The sequence below is a fragment of the Taeniopygia guttata genome, chromosome Z (genome assembly GCF_048771995.1).
Source record: "Taeniopygia guttata chromosome Z, bTaeGut7.mat, whole genome shotgun sequence".
NCBI lineage: Eukaryota > Metazoa > Chordata > Aves > Passeriformes > Estrildidae > Taeniopygia > Taeniopygia guttata.
Genome location: NC_133063.1, coordinates 25,858,658 through 25,875,410, shown reverse-complemented (window position 1 = coordinate 25,875,410; position 16,753 = coordinate 25,858,658). Strand labels below are relative to the sequence as shown.

At 40.7% G+C, this 16,753-nt stretch overlaps 1 long non-coding RNA gene across 1 annotated transcript; it reads right to left on the bottom strand.

Annotated features, from left to right (window-relative positions):
* Positions 1-2,290: 2,290 nt before the first annotated feature.
* Positions 2,291-5,595, bottom strand: LOC140681888 (uncharacterized). The gene is made up of 2 exons (XR_012053099.1): positions 4,631-5,595; positions 2,291-2,677 (listed from the first exon to the last, which is right to left on the bottom strand). It is a non-coding gene; the product is annotated as an uncharacterized lncRNA (long non-coding RNA).
* Between the last annotated feature and the right edge of the window lie 11,158 nt (positions 5,596-16,753).

Here is a 16,753-nt window from a genome sequence, read left to right as displayed (position 1 = left end):
GGTATTTAGATATTTGTAATTCCATAAATTAAAACAAAAGTATTTGGGCCTAAGATGGTTACTATAGAAAAAAACAAACAAACAAACAAAAAACCAACAACTTAGGGATAAAATGTAATTTAAAAATAAATTTCCATTCAAATTTGAGACAAAAACATTAAACCACATTATCTCTATTCAAAATCTGTTGCCTTTGATCCATTAAATAACTCCAGAAAACTGAAAAAGTGAAAGCGAACAAAGTAAAAAAAAAATCCTAAAATATAACCTGAAAAATTTGTGTACACAGAAGGAATATATTTCTTGTATTTTTTTTCTGATTACATAAAATCTGTTATATTTCAATACAAAGTAATCATCTACTTTTCAGTTTTTATTTTAATGCATTATTGAAACTTAGGACAGAAATAATGTAATCGTCATGTGAAATCACATACAGAATCACAGAATATTCTGAGTTGGAAGGGACCCACAAGGATCACTGGATCCTATTTTTAAGTCAATGGCCTTTACAGGGATTGAACCACAATTTTACTGTTATCTGCAGCAGGCCCTGACAAATCAGATTCAACAATTTACTATATTTTTGCAAATAATAAAATCATATAGATCATTATTTTGAGTTGAGATTATCATCATCATTGCTGTATTGCTCAATTGCAAGTACATTTCATAAAATGAGAGCACTTATTCTTCAGTTTGTCCACCTAGCTACCCATTCTGTAATTAAAAATTAAATTAAAGTAATGTTATGGCTAACTGGAGGTAGTCAGGGTCTATTGCATACCAAATGGCAAACAATCAAATGTTTAATGCATTGGCAGTGATTATCCACAGCTAAGAGTTCTGTATAGCTGAAACTTCTTGAGAGTCAGATACCAAAGGCACATGGTACAGCGAAGAATTAAGCACATAATGAAAATACCAACAAGTCCTCTTGGCACTGAAAGAAGAAGGCAAATAGAAACAAGTGCTTCTTTGATGTATTTTGTAGCCAAATGAATGAAATGTACATGGCTGTATTTGGGATCCGATGACAATTTGTGTGTGTGGCATATTGTTAATATAAGTGGAGTTTAAAATTTAAATCAGTACTTGTCTTCCTTTATAGTTTGTAACCTCTGATTCAAGAGAAGAAATTAAATACTAAATATACAAGAGGATCAGTAACACAGAATTTGCATCAAGATCTTGAGCTTGTTAAAGAACGTTTAAAAATATAATCTAGTATTTTTCCTATAGAGGAGTTCTGTAAACATCTATAAATAAATATATTTTTTAAATCCACCTGTCAGATAGATGTAATCAGGTGTCAAATAAAGAGGCTATGGAAAATGTAGGGTGGACTTCAAAACGAGAGGAAGGACAGGATTAATTGCTGTCACTGCTCATTACATGGTAAGCAGATACAGGTTAAAACAGCAATGCTTTACTTCTGCACAGTTACACAGAAACCATTGTAAGCTATTGCACGTGAAGTAAAAGTTGTGGGTTAACACCACACCTTACCTGCAGTGAAGACTTTTAATGGGTCTCTAGCTCAGAAAAAAAATAGCTAAGGTCAAATGTAACGACGTGTATTTGTATTCCACGGACAGATTCAGGCGAGATCTCTGTGGTTGCTCTTGGGGGAAGAGGTTTATTCAGGATACATTGTGACCCTGCTTCGAGCTGCCAGACACAGCACGTGGCTGGGCCTCGGGTGATGGGGGAGGGGAGAGACAAAGAGGAGAGCAGGGACTCCCGGAGGACTCTCCAGGAGGGGAAGGGAAGATCCAAGAGGGCGTCCAGCCCCCTGGAGACCCCTTATCAAGGGGGGCTCCAGGGTGGGCTGGAACAGGACCTGGGCCAATGGGGTCACAGACACCTGATGGTTCAGGGGAGGGTTACAGATGTGGGGTGAACCATACATTCTGGGGGGTGACATGGGAGAATCCATTCGGCTTTTGGACCCCGTTGTAGGTGAGGGTAATTGTCCAGCCAGTAGGGGGCGTTATATTCGTCCTGGCTGTACCATTGTGGTTCTTAATCATATTTATCTACCCTCCCCAACATCTCCCCCTTTTTCACTGAACCATTTGAAATATTAAATATTGATTTAACAACTATTTTCTGCACACTTGGAGGTGTACAGGGTATTGTTACTAGAACTATACTTATTGCTACTGAAACAGTCAAGCTTATTTTACAGAGTTCCTTTAGCCAAGGTGCAAGGCTGAAACTATTAAGTAAACTGTGTAGCTGAGATGGCTTTATTGTTATTAAATCACTGATTATAGTAGGGGAGGCATTGTCAGAATTTTTTTGGAAAAGGTCTTATAATTAAACGGGTTGAAAAAGGTTTGTTAGGGTTTGTGTTAGATATATAGGTGGTCTTAGAGCTTGCAGGCTTGGCTAAAGCTACTCGGCATTTGTCCTTGGTTGAATTATAAGTAAAACTTCAATATAAAAACTGAAACAGAAGAACAAAAACAATATGCACGCATTAAACGATAGAAAGTCCATTTTTCTCTCGATGACGCAGCGTGGTTCAGGTCTGGGTTCTTGCTTCTTGGCTTGTGCTTGTAGAGGAACTGTCTGGTGTGGGGGTGTCAGCAGATTTCGGAGCATTGGTAAGGCTTCACGTTCTTTCCTGGGACCCACTTAAGTCGTCCACCTGTGGAAACACAAGAAAAACCTTTCCCCCACGTTAGATTGTGTGGACTTTGTATATGTCCTGAATCTAAGATTTTGGGTAAAGCTGGGGGGTACCCTTTTATTTTTACTTTTTTGGTGTTCAGGAAATGTCTATAAATTTGGAGGCGAGGCTCTCTTGCAGAGCTACTTAGAAAATTGTGAGCATATAGAGCTCTATTCAACCTCTTTTGAGGTGTAGCCAGATCTACTCCCCCTTCCTTTAGAAGTAAGATTCGTTTTAGGGTTTGACGTGTATTTAACAGTGGTGTAAAATAGGGAAAGGAGATACCACTGTCCTTGAGTACTGGTAGGACTTCTTTAACCTCCTGAGAGGGGACAGCTGTTCGCTGGCTGTGTAGCACTTGCAAGGCTTGGGGGTGCAGACTGTTGTCTTTGCAGCTATTATATTTGATTTCAGGGCAGTTTTTCAGTTGAAGATTGCTGGCACTTTGTTGAGAATTTGGTGAGACTGGGATAGAAAGGTTAGAGTTTGCAGGGGTAACATAGTTCTCTGTCTGTTCTTTGTTTGTAGAAGCTGCAGTAACATTGTTGCGTTCACCTTGTCGAGGCATGGTGTCTCCGTCAGGGTGTGGTGAGAAGCTGGTAGTGTGGGAGGCAGGGGCTGCTGCCAGCTGAGGCAGAGGAGCAGGGGGGGTGGAGGTCGTGGGCAGCAGCACTTGTGTGGGACTGGCATTTTCGGAAAGATTTTTTGTATCTGTGGCATTGGGTGCTGTGGCAGTCTGAAGATCCGGCGGAGGGAGAGATGCGGAGGGATATGATGATGGGTTTGGGAAACCCGGAAGTGGTGCCGGCGTTGGGGGGTTCCGGGGTTCTGCAGCCAGAGGCGGGGGCTGCGGCGCCGCGGGGGGATGGGGGGGTGGGGGCGCCGGGTTTGCGTCTGCCGGGGGGGCCAGCCGCGAGTTCAGGAGGCGGGCGGGCAGCGGGGGTGCTGCGCCGGGAGCCGGGGCGTCCCTGGGAAGGACGGGCGGTGCCGCGGCTGCAGGGGCGGGGTCCGGGGCGCTCGAGGGAGAGGAGGTGGAAACAGGGGCGGGTCTGGATCGCGGGGGAGGGGGGCGGCGGCCCCGGGGGCGGGGTCCGGACTGCGGGGGAGGGGGGCGCCCGCGGGGGCGGGGTCAGGGCTGCGCGGGAGGGAGGCGGCGGCCCCGGGAGTGGGGGCCGCCCAGCCCAGGGCCGGCGCATGGCCGGCGTGTTCGCCGGACCAGGGGACTTCCGGGCGGGTCGGGGGGCCGGCTGAGGAGGCCAGCGTCTGCAGCTTTTGCAAAATCGCAGCTGACGCTTGAAATTGTGCTTGTAAAATAGCCATTGACTGGGTTTGTGCTTGTAAAATGGCTGTTGTTTGATTTTGTAAAAGTTCGGCTATAGTAGCCACCATAGCCGGGACAGGCAATGCTGGGGGGCCGGGCGGGGGGGAGGCGGGGCCCGCGGAGTGGTTAGGGGGGGAGGAGGTGGCCGCAAGGGCGGGTTCTGGGTTGCGGGTGAGGGGGGGGGCGGCTGCGGCAGGGAGCGCCGCTCGCTCAGAAACCGCCGAGTCGCCAGCCGCCTCGCCGGCATTCTCGCCGCAGCGCGGGGTGGGGGTGCAGTCCGGCGGGGATTGTTGAGCCACGGCGGGGAGCGGTTTGGCTGCTATCTGCGGCTTTTGAGAAGCGCAGATTCCTGCCACCACTCTATAAGCAGGGAGCAATTCGCAAGCATAGGGGTCCCGCCGTGAAATGTCGTTAAACAGTGTATGTCCCACGGACTCCCAAAAGTCTCCACAAAACACAGCAGAGCGCTCGGCATATGGGAACTTAAGTAAGATCCATTCTAGGAGTTTTCGTAGCTCTTTTTTAGGCAAATTACTATTATGGCTACGTAATAAGTGGTTAAGTTGCTTATAGAGATCTCTATCAGCTGCAGAGTGGGACTGTCCCATTTTTAAACCAGTGTGGCTCACCTCGGTGTCGCAGGAGCGGGATCCTCTGTCAGGTTCCGACGTTTACTGCAGTCGGTGCTGAGGGCTCACCGCGGGGCTTCTCCAGAGCTTCAGCGCGGGCAGTGCTAAGCAGTGCTCGCCTGTGCTTTGTGTACGTGGCCACGTGGCGCGGCAAGTCTCGTCACAAAGCCTTGGGTCGCCGCGGAATCGCGGCGATCTCTTGTGCTCGGAGAATAATGGCCAGAAGTCGTATAAGGGCTCTAATAGCTCGCTACTATGTAACGAGTCGCTGAGCTGTACGACGGCTTCGGGACTTTTTAAAGAGCTCCGGTTCGTTACTGCCTAGCAGCAGAATGCCGTGCTCGCGATTACGATGGCGAGGAAATACCTGGTTATTTAGTTAGTGTCCATGGAAAGGTGTCCTACAGGTAGAAAAGCTGGAAAGCATCCAGACGGGTGCAGTTGCAGGTCACCGTGGGTTCGTATTCGACGATGGGCGCCAGTCTGTAACGACGTGTATTTGTATTCCACGGACAGATTCAGGCGAGATCTCTGTGGTTGCTCTTGGGGGAAGAGGTTTATTCAGGATACATTGTGACCCTGCTTCGAGCTGCCAGACACAGCACGTGGCTGGGCCTCGGGTGATGGGGGAGGGGAGAGACAAAGAGGAGAGCAGGGACTCCCGGAGGACTCTCCAGGAGGGGAAGGGAAGATCCAAGAGGGCGTCCAGCCCCCTGGAGACCCCTTATCAAGGGGGGCTCCAGGGTGGGCTGGAACAGGACCTGGGCCAATGGGGTCACAGACACCTGATGGTTCAGGGGAGGGTTACAGATGTGGGGTGAACCATACATTCTGGGGGGTGACATGGGAGAATCCATTCGGCTTTTGGACCCCGTTGTAGGTGAGGGTAATTGTCCAGCCAGTAGGGGGCGTTATATTCGTCCTGGCTGTACCATTGTGGTTCTTAATCATATTTATCTACCCTCCCCAACAGTCAAAGTGCTGAAAAAGCACACAGTCAATAATGGTGTGCAATACCACTTCACTCTGAGAGATTAAATGTATACAGCATGTGTAGTTACTTAATCAATGCAGGGGAAGAGCAACCATCTCAGAAAAGTCATCTTAGATCAAATAATCCCTGGTATTTTCACTTTCCTGTGAAATGGAAGGGGACATTGCAGAAGCTCTTACCCTACACTCCCATGCTGAAGGCATTTCAGAGAGGGGCTCCCCCAGATCAGCACTCGACTGGCTGCCCCACAGCTATTGCATTGCCAGAGCTGCCACCCTGGGCTGCTCTTTCTCACCTTGAGGAAAGTGCTTTCCAGCAACCATGAGCCAGAGCACGTGGGGATGAACAGGACATCCAATTCTGAAGTGCACATCTGACTCAAACCAAAATGCTCATGCAGGGGCATCCACCACGTCTGAACTGCAGAGGGAACGTGCAGGACTGGACATGTGAGACCCAGCTCTCTAGGTTCCTGAGCTCTTCTGGGAACTGCCACACCTCCAAACATCTCCACTTAACCAGAGCCTGTGCTATTTGCAACACTTCCCTTCATAGTTACTCCCTGGGAAAGCATCTTTTTAGACACAGATCTGAGCATTTCCTGGTACCTGAAATGCATCCAGCTGTTACCTTTGATCCATATGCCTAGGGCTGCTGATTTTCACAGGGGCTGGTGGCCACCACACTGAGTGTCTGCACAAATATAATGCCTATTTTAAAAATCTGCATTTTGGTTTACTCTACTCACATTCTTCTATAAGTTGCTAGCCACTGAACGTAGAATAGAAGTCAGGACAACATGTTTAGCCTGGGGAGAAGGCCAAGACCTAACTCACTAACTGTAATGACAAGCACGTGCAAGGTGAGTTTGATTCTGACAAATACAATCATAAAATGTTTTGATGGGATCTGATCATCTTGCAAGTGGGAAAGTTCAGTGGACTGCTTCCAGCAGTAAAGAAAATTAATCTTTGAATTTTTCACAGAGTAGGATGAAATATTTTGTGAATATCTGCAATACCAACAGACAGCCTACCCTTCTTTTAAAGAGTTGGATTAAGCTGTCAGCCAAAACATAAGTCATCTTAAAAGACAGTAAGAAGTTTGACTGAAATGAACAACAAAGGCAATGAGAATGAAGTGCAAGAAATGATGACATTTCATTATTACTCTGTCTTTTCAGCTGTTGGCCAAAGTAACATGGACAGAATAACAGCATCTGAGTTACCCCACACTTCTGACCTTGTCCTTATTCTGTTTAAGAGTTCACTTCTGAAATTAGGAGATATCTTTGATCTGTTTCTAGCAGAGGAGACAAAACTTTTGCTCTTCTTACCACACTTGTAATGGCAAAAGGAAAGAGGTAGGGAAGAGAAGTTAAATCATTCTAATCATAATTTAAATCAATAATCAGGAAATCTTGCTGTAATGAACCTTATTATCTTGTTCATTAATGCTTTTTAGTTAATTTCACAAAGGAAGGTTATTTCTCATTAGCTGGTAAACCCATTTTACTGTTTTTTATGGAAGTGTTTGGAAACAAGCAAATCTGACATTTTCACATTTCCATCATGTAGGTAGGGAAAGTGGAAAGAAAAGTATTTCTGCTTTTAAAATTCAGGGTAGGTTTTGTAATTGAGGAACTATTCTTTGGGATGAACTATATGAATAAATTGAAATTAAAAAGCTATTTATTGAACATCCTCAGAGGATGCTAATGCTAGGCAGATGAATGTGAGTCCCTATGCACAGTATCTGTCTCTTAGTTTAGGTAGAAAGGAAAGAATTTTTACCTTGAGTCTTGTTTGACTTTGGGTCTAATTTCAGAAAGAGCACTGTCTCATGCTTCCCTGTTACACCACTCTGTGTCAAAACCTACAAACAGATTTAAGTGTATTGGAAACTATCTACAGCATAGATGTCACTTTTCCCACTATTCTGAAAATTTAGAGATAGTCTTATTGATGTTAGATAAAATGATGACTGATATGCCATCAGGAATGTTAAATTGTAAAGCAGAATATGTTCTCAATCTTGCCCATTAGCTATAATGTTGTGTAGCTACCTGAAAAGCCTCCAAGATGGTGATACTGCAGGATGATTTCCTGTTCCCACATGTTTTACTTTAATAAGAGCTGTAGGCCACCTGGTTTAACTAGTTAATTTTAGAGACAACCAGGGAATATATAGCTGTTGCTAGATCTTACTGAAAGGTGCATTAAAGTGACTTATGTATTTTAAAGCCATAATAAATGAAGTAGCAAAGAAAATTATTCAGGGAGTTGACCAGCGGCCTAGATTCTAAGTTGTACTACTGTATTTGTGCAAGTTATAGCTTTGGTAAAGCATTTCTGCAGCTGATTCCAATTTTTTTTTTTTTTTTTATGCATAGTGATTTGACTGCTTTGCTACAATATTAATTTCGTGTGTTGTCATACAGTCCAAAGATCAGAAGAAAAGTTCAGTAGCCAGTCTCCATGGCCAGCTTCCAAACTACTGTTTGGAACTCTCTTATCCATGGGAACAGCTGATGTAATACCAGTTTTCCATTGCAAGGTCAGTTCTACTTTCTTCTGAAAGAAATTGAAAGCTGACCTGGTCATCTGCAAATATCTTCTTGAGCCACTCTTTCTCTGAAGAGCAAAAAGATAGATTCGAAGGCTTTAATTTGACAGTGATGAGAAAGTAATCAGGAAAAGTCAATATAGTTTCACCAAGGGAAAATCAAGCTTGATCAGCCTTACTGCTCTCTACAATGAAATGATTGGCTAAGGGGATGAGGATAAAGTGCTGCCTGTGAAAAAGCTTGAAATTAATAAGGTTTTGATTCTGCTTTCCACTGAATTTTGATTTGGAATTTGAGATAGGCAGGACAAACAGACTGTTAGGTGGACTGAAAAGCAGCTGGACAACTCGAACCAAAGGCAAGTAATCAATATCTTCACACCTGGCTGGAATAGCTACTTACCCAGGTGTCAGCACTGACACAGTATTTATTCAATAGCTTCCTCACTGACCTGGGTGACAGGACAGAGCCCATCAGCAGCAAATCTGGGAACAATACTAAATCAGAGGGAGTGATGGCACCTCCAACATCAGAGCTTCAATCCAGAAGGACTCAGGGAAATTTAAGCATTGGACAAATGAGGATTGATTCCACCACAAGAAGGGCAAGGATTGTACCTGGGACAGAAAAAATCCCTTCCATCAGCCAAAACTGGGAACGAGCTGACAGCAACATCCATGGTGGGAAGGACCTGGGTGTTACAGCAGAGTATGAACCAACTGTGTGCCTCAATCACAAATGCAGAAAAAGTAGCCGCACCCTGAAGAGCCTCATTTAGAAGATGAATTCATCTTCTTCCACGTAGCTAGGATGAGCCTGTGTCTAGAGTACAGTGTGCAGTTTTTGGCCTGCTGTATCAGCTGGATATTGAAGAATTGGAAGGAATCCATGGGGGTTATCAAAACAGCTAATGATATGTGACACAGGGGGAGCAGTATAAAGAAATGGGATTGGTCAGTCTGACAAAGAGGAGGTTGACAAGTAATTTAATTCTTTCCTATAACTACTTGAACAGGCGTTTCAAAGTGACAGAATTAATTTCCTCTCCGTAGAAACAGAAGGAAAAACAAGGGGCAGCAGCCATAACTTTCAAGCTGAAAGTTCAGGTTGGACATAAAAAACAACATTTTCAGGAGAGCAGTACAGTACTGAAAGGGTTATTGGAATCCAGAGGGACTGTGGAAAGTCCATCCTCAAATTAAAACTTAGCTGAACAAAGTGAGAGTTGGCCCATTCTTGTATGACACTAGTCCTTCCTTAAGTAGCAGAAATTTCTTCCAACCAACATTTCTGTGAGTCGGTGATTCCCTCAAATTCTGCTTTCTGCACCAGCTTAATTTAAGGATGAACATGGATAAAATCATGTCCATTTGGTTTTTGTTCTTTTTATGTACCAGGTTGGTGGGGACTATAATGGTTTTCAGGGTTTTTTTTTTTTTTCCATGACATTTTTCAAACCAAAAATCTGAACTGATTGAAGAAGAGACAATTGGGATCACTAGGCCAATTAGTTTAGCTAATATCAGAGGATTAAAAATTGCATAGCCTCAAGGGGAAAAAATGGTGTAATCTAATAAGAAAAGAAAAGAAAAGAAAAGAAAAGAAAAGAAAAGAAAAGAAAAGAAAAGAAAAGAAAAGAAAAGAAAAGAAAAGAAAAGAAAAGAAAAGAAAAGAAAAGAAAAGAAAAGAAAAGAAAAGAAAAGAAAAGAAAAGAAAAGAAAAGAAAAGAAAAGAAAAGAAAAGAAAAGAAAAGAAAAGAACCATTTGTAATCCTGTACATAAGATGTTTATTTGAAATAACTAATGCATACTTGATAATATGCTTATAAAATATATTTAGATGGAGGAGGTAGGTAGCTTCACGCACAAAACCTTGGCTGCAGTGATGGGAAGAAATTTGTGTATTTGTAGACAGCTAAAGTCATTTAGAATTGATTTGAAATTCATGGCTTTAGTCACTGCATGGATGAGGAATTTAGTCACAGTGGATTGATGGCATTGTGACACTTGAAAGACACTGAGTTTCTTTATTCAAAATTCAGATAAAGGAATTACTTCTCCTTCTGAAAACAAAACGGTATCTGAGTATATAGGGCTTATTTATTGACAAAAAGGACTATCCTAGCAACTAATATGTTTTTCCTAAGTATTTTATGGTGCGTAAAAGATTTTAATACAAATGATTAAAATCATAATGTATAATATTAAAAAAAAGTAAGAGACCACACACTCTTCAGAGCTCTACATGACAAAATACATAACTGTTATTCCAGTAAGCCCTATGTTTCAGACCACAGAAAATCAACAAAGAAATCCCTATGAAGAGAAAAGTGCAGTAGATGCTAAGAAAAGGAAAGCTCTCCGTTTCTAATTCTGACCTTATTAATCAGCTGTGCACTGGAGCTGCACAGTGCACTGGTATTCATACATAACGAGAAATGGGGAAATCATTCTCAGCAGACACATTGCACAAGGAATGCTGGACTATTTTAAAACTTCACTAATGAGAATCAAGGACTTTCAAGTCCCCTTGCAGAGTTTCCACTCTCCTTTGTCTAATTGTGCTGGTTGGGAGTACAGTGCTCTTCTTTCCTCAGCAATTGTTTTGCAAAGAGATGAGTAAATCCAGTGGAAGCAGCTCCTAATTTGGACACTTCTCACTGGTGCTTCCTCTTGAATTGAGTGGACAAGTGACAGGATTTGTGCTATAGCTTGAGTAGCATTTGTAACAGTGAAGCTGGAGGAATATAAAAGCATTAGGAGATACTCTCTATTGGCAATATTCTGAGGAACAGAGCTGGACAGATTCATGGATTTTTATTCCAATGGACTAGCTGCCTTAGCATAAAATCATAAAATGTGTTGCATGCTACTTGGGGAAAAGATAATTACCTTCATCAGTCACAGAGCTCAAGATTGAATTTTAGCAGAAAGAGAAAAAAAAAGAAGTCTTTTTATGTAGTGATAGCCACATGGTTATCATGGGAAACCGCATGGTCACATGGGAAACCTGATGCGACATGTGATTGGGAATACCTGGAGAGAATCACAGCCAGAATACTTTGGGCAGTAGCATCCAAGGGGGAGCTGCATCTGATGTGGGTTCAGGTTGCACAAAGTCTCTCATGGTGTCATTGTGTTTTTCTAGATATGACTAAGTTATAAATATAAAGATAAGCTCCCACCTAGAAACTTAACTACCACCCCCTTTGTATGGTGATTGATTTTCTGAGTTTGTGTAAGAGCATGATAGGCAACAAAAGCACACGTGAAAGAAAGGTCTCTTTAGTGGGTTCACTTATATGTGGCTGTTTGCCTGTGCTGTATTCAGGGAAAGGAGATTTTAGGTACATTGAGTACAAAAGATAACATCAAAGAAATACCTGATTTGCATAATAAATTTCTATTCTGGAGCAACATTTAAAGAAAATCAAACAAATTAAGCATACTAAAAGACAAACGCATGCTAAACAATTATTTAAAAGTCAATAAAGTAGATGTTTAAAATACTAGTTAATGATTTTCTAATCATAGTGGATCTCAGTGTTAATATTCTTCCCTAATATTCTTCTCCTCTAAAGGAAAACAAAACCACCAATTAAATTGCATACACTTCAGAGGATGTCTCATATTCAGTCTGTCCATGTCATGTTTGTTGCCCAACCAGTTTGACATCTGTGTTATAAATTATGTCCTTTTGAGCACCTGCCTATCAGTATTCAGTGTTTAGTTTTCACTTTCCCTAGACTGTTGCCTACTCATAAAACTATTATATAAAAGTTAGTATTCTAAACATAGATGCCATGATAGTGTTGATTAGGCCATAGTAAAAACAAAAACAACTAACAATGTGTTTTGTAGATACAGCAGATATAAGAATATGTTAATTTATTTCTAAGGACAAAAAGTCCTAAAGAAAAAATCCTGAAGGAATTTCCCAGGCTCTCAATGAGTGGACTGGAACAGACAGAGGTAATTCAGTGTTGATAAATGCAGCAGTAATGCACACAAAAAGAGAAGAAATGAGGTACTTGTAAATATTTAAGTCTACATTAAGTCTTATTTAATATTTAAGTCTATATTAAGTGTACTAACTAGCAGGTACATTGACATTACTCTGGATTGCACAACAATGAGAATTTGCAGATCCTGCTAAAAGACTGGGGCAGATGCTTACTTGGGGCACTGATGGTAAATTAAAAAAATATTGTAAGCAAATTGAAAATAGGAAATTAACTTTTATTTAATAAAATTCTGCTTTTGCATTTTCAGTAACTTTCCTGATTAATTGTTAATTCTCATCAGCTTATATCAACATTAAAATATGAAACCTTTACACTTGTTTTGTTGTTTTGTTTGCTGAAATTTAAACTTTATAATTATTTAAATAAATAGTTCTCTAGTTTCACAGGTATTTGTTGATTTTTTTCACTTTTTCTTTTCATTATTCTAGAAACAATCTAATAATTAATCTATGTATATTTTATAGTCTTTATCAGTTTCTTCTTTTTAAATTACATGCAGACTTTTCATTTTAAGTTTGGGTCATATATTTGAATTGAAATAGCTATTGAAATGAAACATAAAAATAAGTATTTAAAATTAAAGAGTAAATGGAAATACATAGATTTTAAAAAGAGAAGATTGAGGAAGGAGCACTTAACTGGTGCTCCAGAAGGTTCAACCCATATTCAAAAAGGCAAGCAAGAGAATTTAGAAAAGTACAGGAAAGTCAAGTCCATTCTAATAGTTGTAGGATTATATGTAGCAGTTCCTCCTTAAAAGTATTTTGAAGCATGGGAGGGACAGGAAGCTTATTGGGCACAGACAGTGTGGATTTACAAAGAGGAATTTTTACTTTAGCCTCCATGAAGAAATGGTCACTGTCACATACAGGTGACATTTATCTTGCTTTTCTACACCTCCTGTAGTATCTTGCTAGACAAACTGTAGTCCAGGAGGCCCAGAGGGAATCTCCTGGAGACCAACTCAGAAACATGCTAAGTTTTACACTTAGGATGTAATAGCCCAGAGCAACCTACACTCAAGGGACTGACTGCATGAGAGCAGACATGTAGGGAAGAAGCTGGAGGCCCTGATGGGACAATTGAAGTCAGCAGTGTGCCCCTGTGGCAACCGCCCACCCTGTAGCACTTATTTTTCATGCATCAGCTGGAAACAGAAAACCAGAATTATGGCATCATCAGTTTCAAATAGTTTTCAATGAAATGAAAAAAATACTATTTGCTCTGAAGTAGTTCACTACAGAAAAAGTACTGAAAAATATTTTCTACATGTAGGTATTCAAAAAGATTTAGTTTTTTGTGTTAAATATATCAACATTCACTGCACTAAAAGTAGTGAAAATAATACATGTACTGCATTACATACAATAATACATGTATTATTAAAAATAATAAAATCAGTACAGCAGTATATTGCACTAAGATACTTGTAAGATAAAGCTTGTCCTGACTTAAAAATTTAAATACTTCCCAACTTTTTGTTTTTGTAAGTAGTTATGCAACCTTTAATCTTAATATATGATGATTGTTGTGGGTATAGCATATAACTTGATTTATTGAAATAAATTCTCAGGGTTATAATACTTTCAAGTCTTAACTTTAGATTGTCATATTTTTGCATTTAAGTTTAATTTTTTTCTTTAAAAAAATATGTACATTTAATTTAACTTAATGTAATAGTGGTAATTTAGACTACTTTCTGTGCATTTAATATCAAAGAGTGTATTTGGAAAATGAGAGAGATTCATCAGAATGAGGAGGAGGATTTATGGAGATATGCAAAAACTTTGATTTGAAGAAAAATACAAACTATTTCTCTGCAAGGGGGAACATGGTAATAAGGTACTCAGCAGTCCTCTATGCCTTCCTTTCCTCCTACAAAAAGGAGTGTCTGATGTTACTCTCCCTTGTCCTGTCCATCAGTCCTGCCTAAGCATCCACCTTTAGCCACACTCACATAATTTCTCATATTCTGCTGTCATGGCAGAGAAACACACTCAGACTTTCTCAGCACAACACCCTCTGTTCTGTAGCTTCCCAGTTTCTGTTACTTTTTACCTTGTTTCACATGTCTTTCAGAACCAGTCATCAGTTATTCGGTCACACTGAGCTTTCTGTAAGTCTTGCTCCTCCTCTGTGGAACCTGCGAGCCACACTCATAAGACTTAGGATTTGGAAACCACTTCCAATCATTTATTTATGTAAGCTACCAGCAAGGGCAATATGATGAAGTCAGTTCATGGTATATCAGTTGCAAGATTTCTCAGCCAAAGCAGTAGCAAATAATATTCAGTTTTGTCCCCTTGTGTTGTGAGGCTCACATGAACAAAAGCAATGTGCACTCTTGACCACTAAAATTGGTATTTTGTTCTGACAAATTCCTTGCTAATCTAAGCTAATTTTTCAGAGTTATTTGCATTGCAGTTGAAATATTAACTCTGAATCTCTTGTCACAATATCCATATTGTAAGAAAAGACCATTCTGGAACCAAAGACTGGATGAAAGTGTTCAGGATTTTCTAAAGCGTGTTGCTGTCAGTAAGCTAATGTATTTCTTTGATAAGGAAGCTCTAAATTGTATTAACTATACTTGTGATCTCTACAACTGTTTTTCTATCATCGTCCAAGAGTGAAGCAAAGATTGAGACAAGGAGTCACCAGTTACATTGTCTGATTCAGGCTGCATTTTAAATTATATATAAGTTAAAGGAATTTTGTTGGCAATTTTACAATCCATTACACTGCTTCTTCAGTTTTTTTCCCTCTTAACAGTGTCAGGGATGGACCATGATTGCATGTACTTTGACTCAGCCACAATGACAGGCTGTTTTCTAGTTAGTCATAGGAGTGAGTTAAAAACTACAGCTCAAATGTCCATTACTGTTTCTAAGATTGGCAAGAACTAGGTGTTTCAATGCAAAAGAGCTTTATACTAAGTCAATGTAAGATAAATTACCTCTTTGAAGGTAAATTGCCTCTTTTCATCCTAATGTGTCATGGTCAAATACTAGTTTAAGTCTCAAAGAAAGTTTTTAATCTTGCCAATGTTTTTAGCAATAGTTTCACAACTAGACATGAGTAGCAATGTTCTACATTTCTGTGTATTGTTCACATCTTACAGCAATGAGATGTTCCCTGGCTACTTCTTGTTTGCACAGCACTGTGCAGCACAGCATCATTTTACCAGTGCTGCTGACGTACCTGTAAAGCTATTTTCAGGTAAGTCAATGTGTGTTTACAAGCTCACACTGCATAGATACACACACCGGGATTATTTTCATGAGACATTCTGTTTTGTGTCATTTACTGATTCATACTTTGCAAGTTCACGTTTACCATCTAAGAATGAAGCATCACAGAATCAGGTTGGAAAAGGCCTCAAAATCAAGTCCAAACTATGACCAAACACCACCTTGTCAACCAGATCATAGCACTAAGTGACATATCCAGTGTTTCCTAAAACACCTTCAGAAATGGTGATGCCATCACTTCACTGGGCAGCCACTTCCAGTGTTTAATCACAGTTTCCGTGAAGAAATTCTTCCAGCTGTCCAACCTGAACCTTCCCTGGAGCAGGTTGAGACTGCTGTCCTGTCTGGTTGCCTGGGAGAAGAGGCTGACCTCCACTTGGCTATCAGGGAGCTGTAGAGAGTGATAAAGTTGCCCCTGAGCCCACTTTTCTCCAGGCTGAACAACCTCAGCTCCCTCAGCTGCTCCTCAGACCCTTCAACAGGTCCTCTGCCCTTCCCTGTAGGAGACACACAGAGAAAGTAAGCAACATAAAGGAACAGAAGAAAATGCAGAAAATTAAAAATGTCACAACAATACGGCACACTATTTTAATTCATGAAATATGAGACAGTCTAAATGCTTCCTGACACCTCATTCTAATGACAAATACTGTAATAAGAAACATAAATGGGACAAATTAATCCATTCACTTGACAAAGATTATGAAAGTAGGAAAAGAAGCAGAATTGATCAGTGCTTTTTGCATAATTGTTTTCATGAAGTGTTCTTTAGACATATGATTTAGAATGAGTAAATAACAGATCTAACTTAGCCATTAACTATGATAAAAGACACTGGTAAGAGATTTTCCTTCAACTGATTATTCCAAATTTTAAATAAAAATCATTACGCAAGTAGATACTATTAAAGCATTTATTATTCATTCCAGTATTATTTTTTTTTCTGGTACAGCATGTAGTATTAACGTTGCTCTTTCCAGGAAAAGCTCCACTGGAGCAAGAATCATATTTAACTCAAAAGGACAAAATTGATTAGGATTTATTAATGGGTTTCTGCTAGTGTGCTGCAAGAATGTTCTGTAGTATCCTAAATATTCTAGAGACCATATTTGTGTTTGTACCAAATAATTTCTTACCCAGTTGTGAAGACTACACAGAGCAAGGCTTGTTGTTAATAGCAATGCTATTTTCAATGTGATCAATTTGTCAGAGTGGTAACTTTGCTGGCACAGAAGGAAGCAAGCAGAGGGTATGTTCTCTTTTAGGCAGCCTCACTGCAGCAGCTGC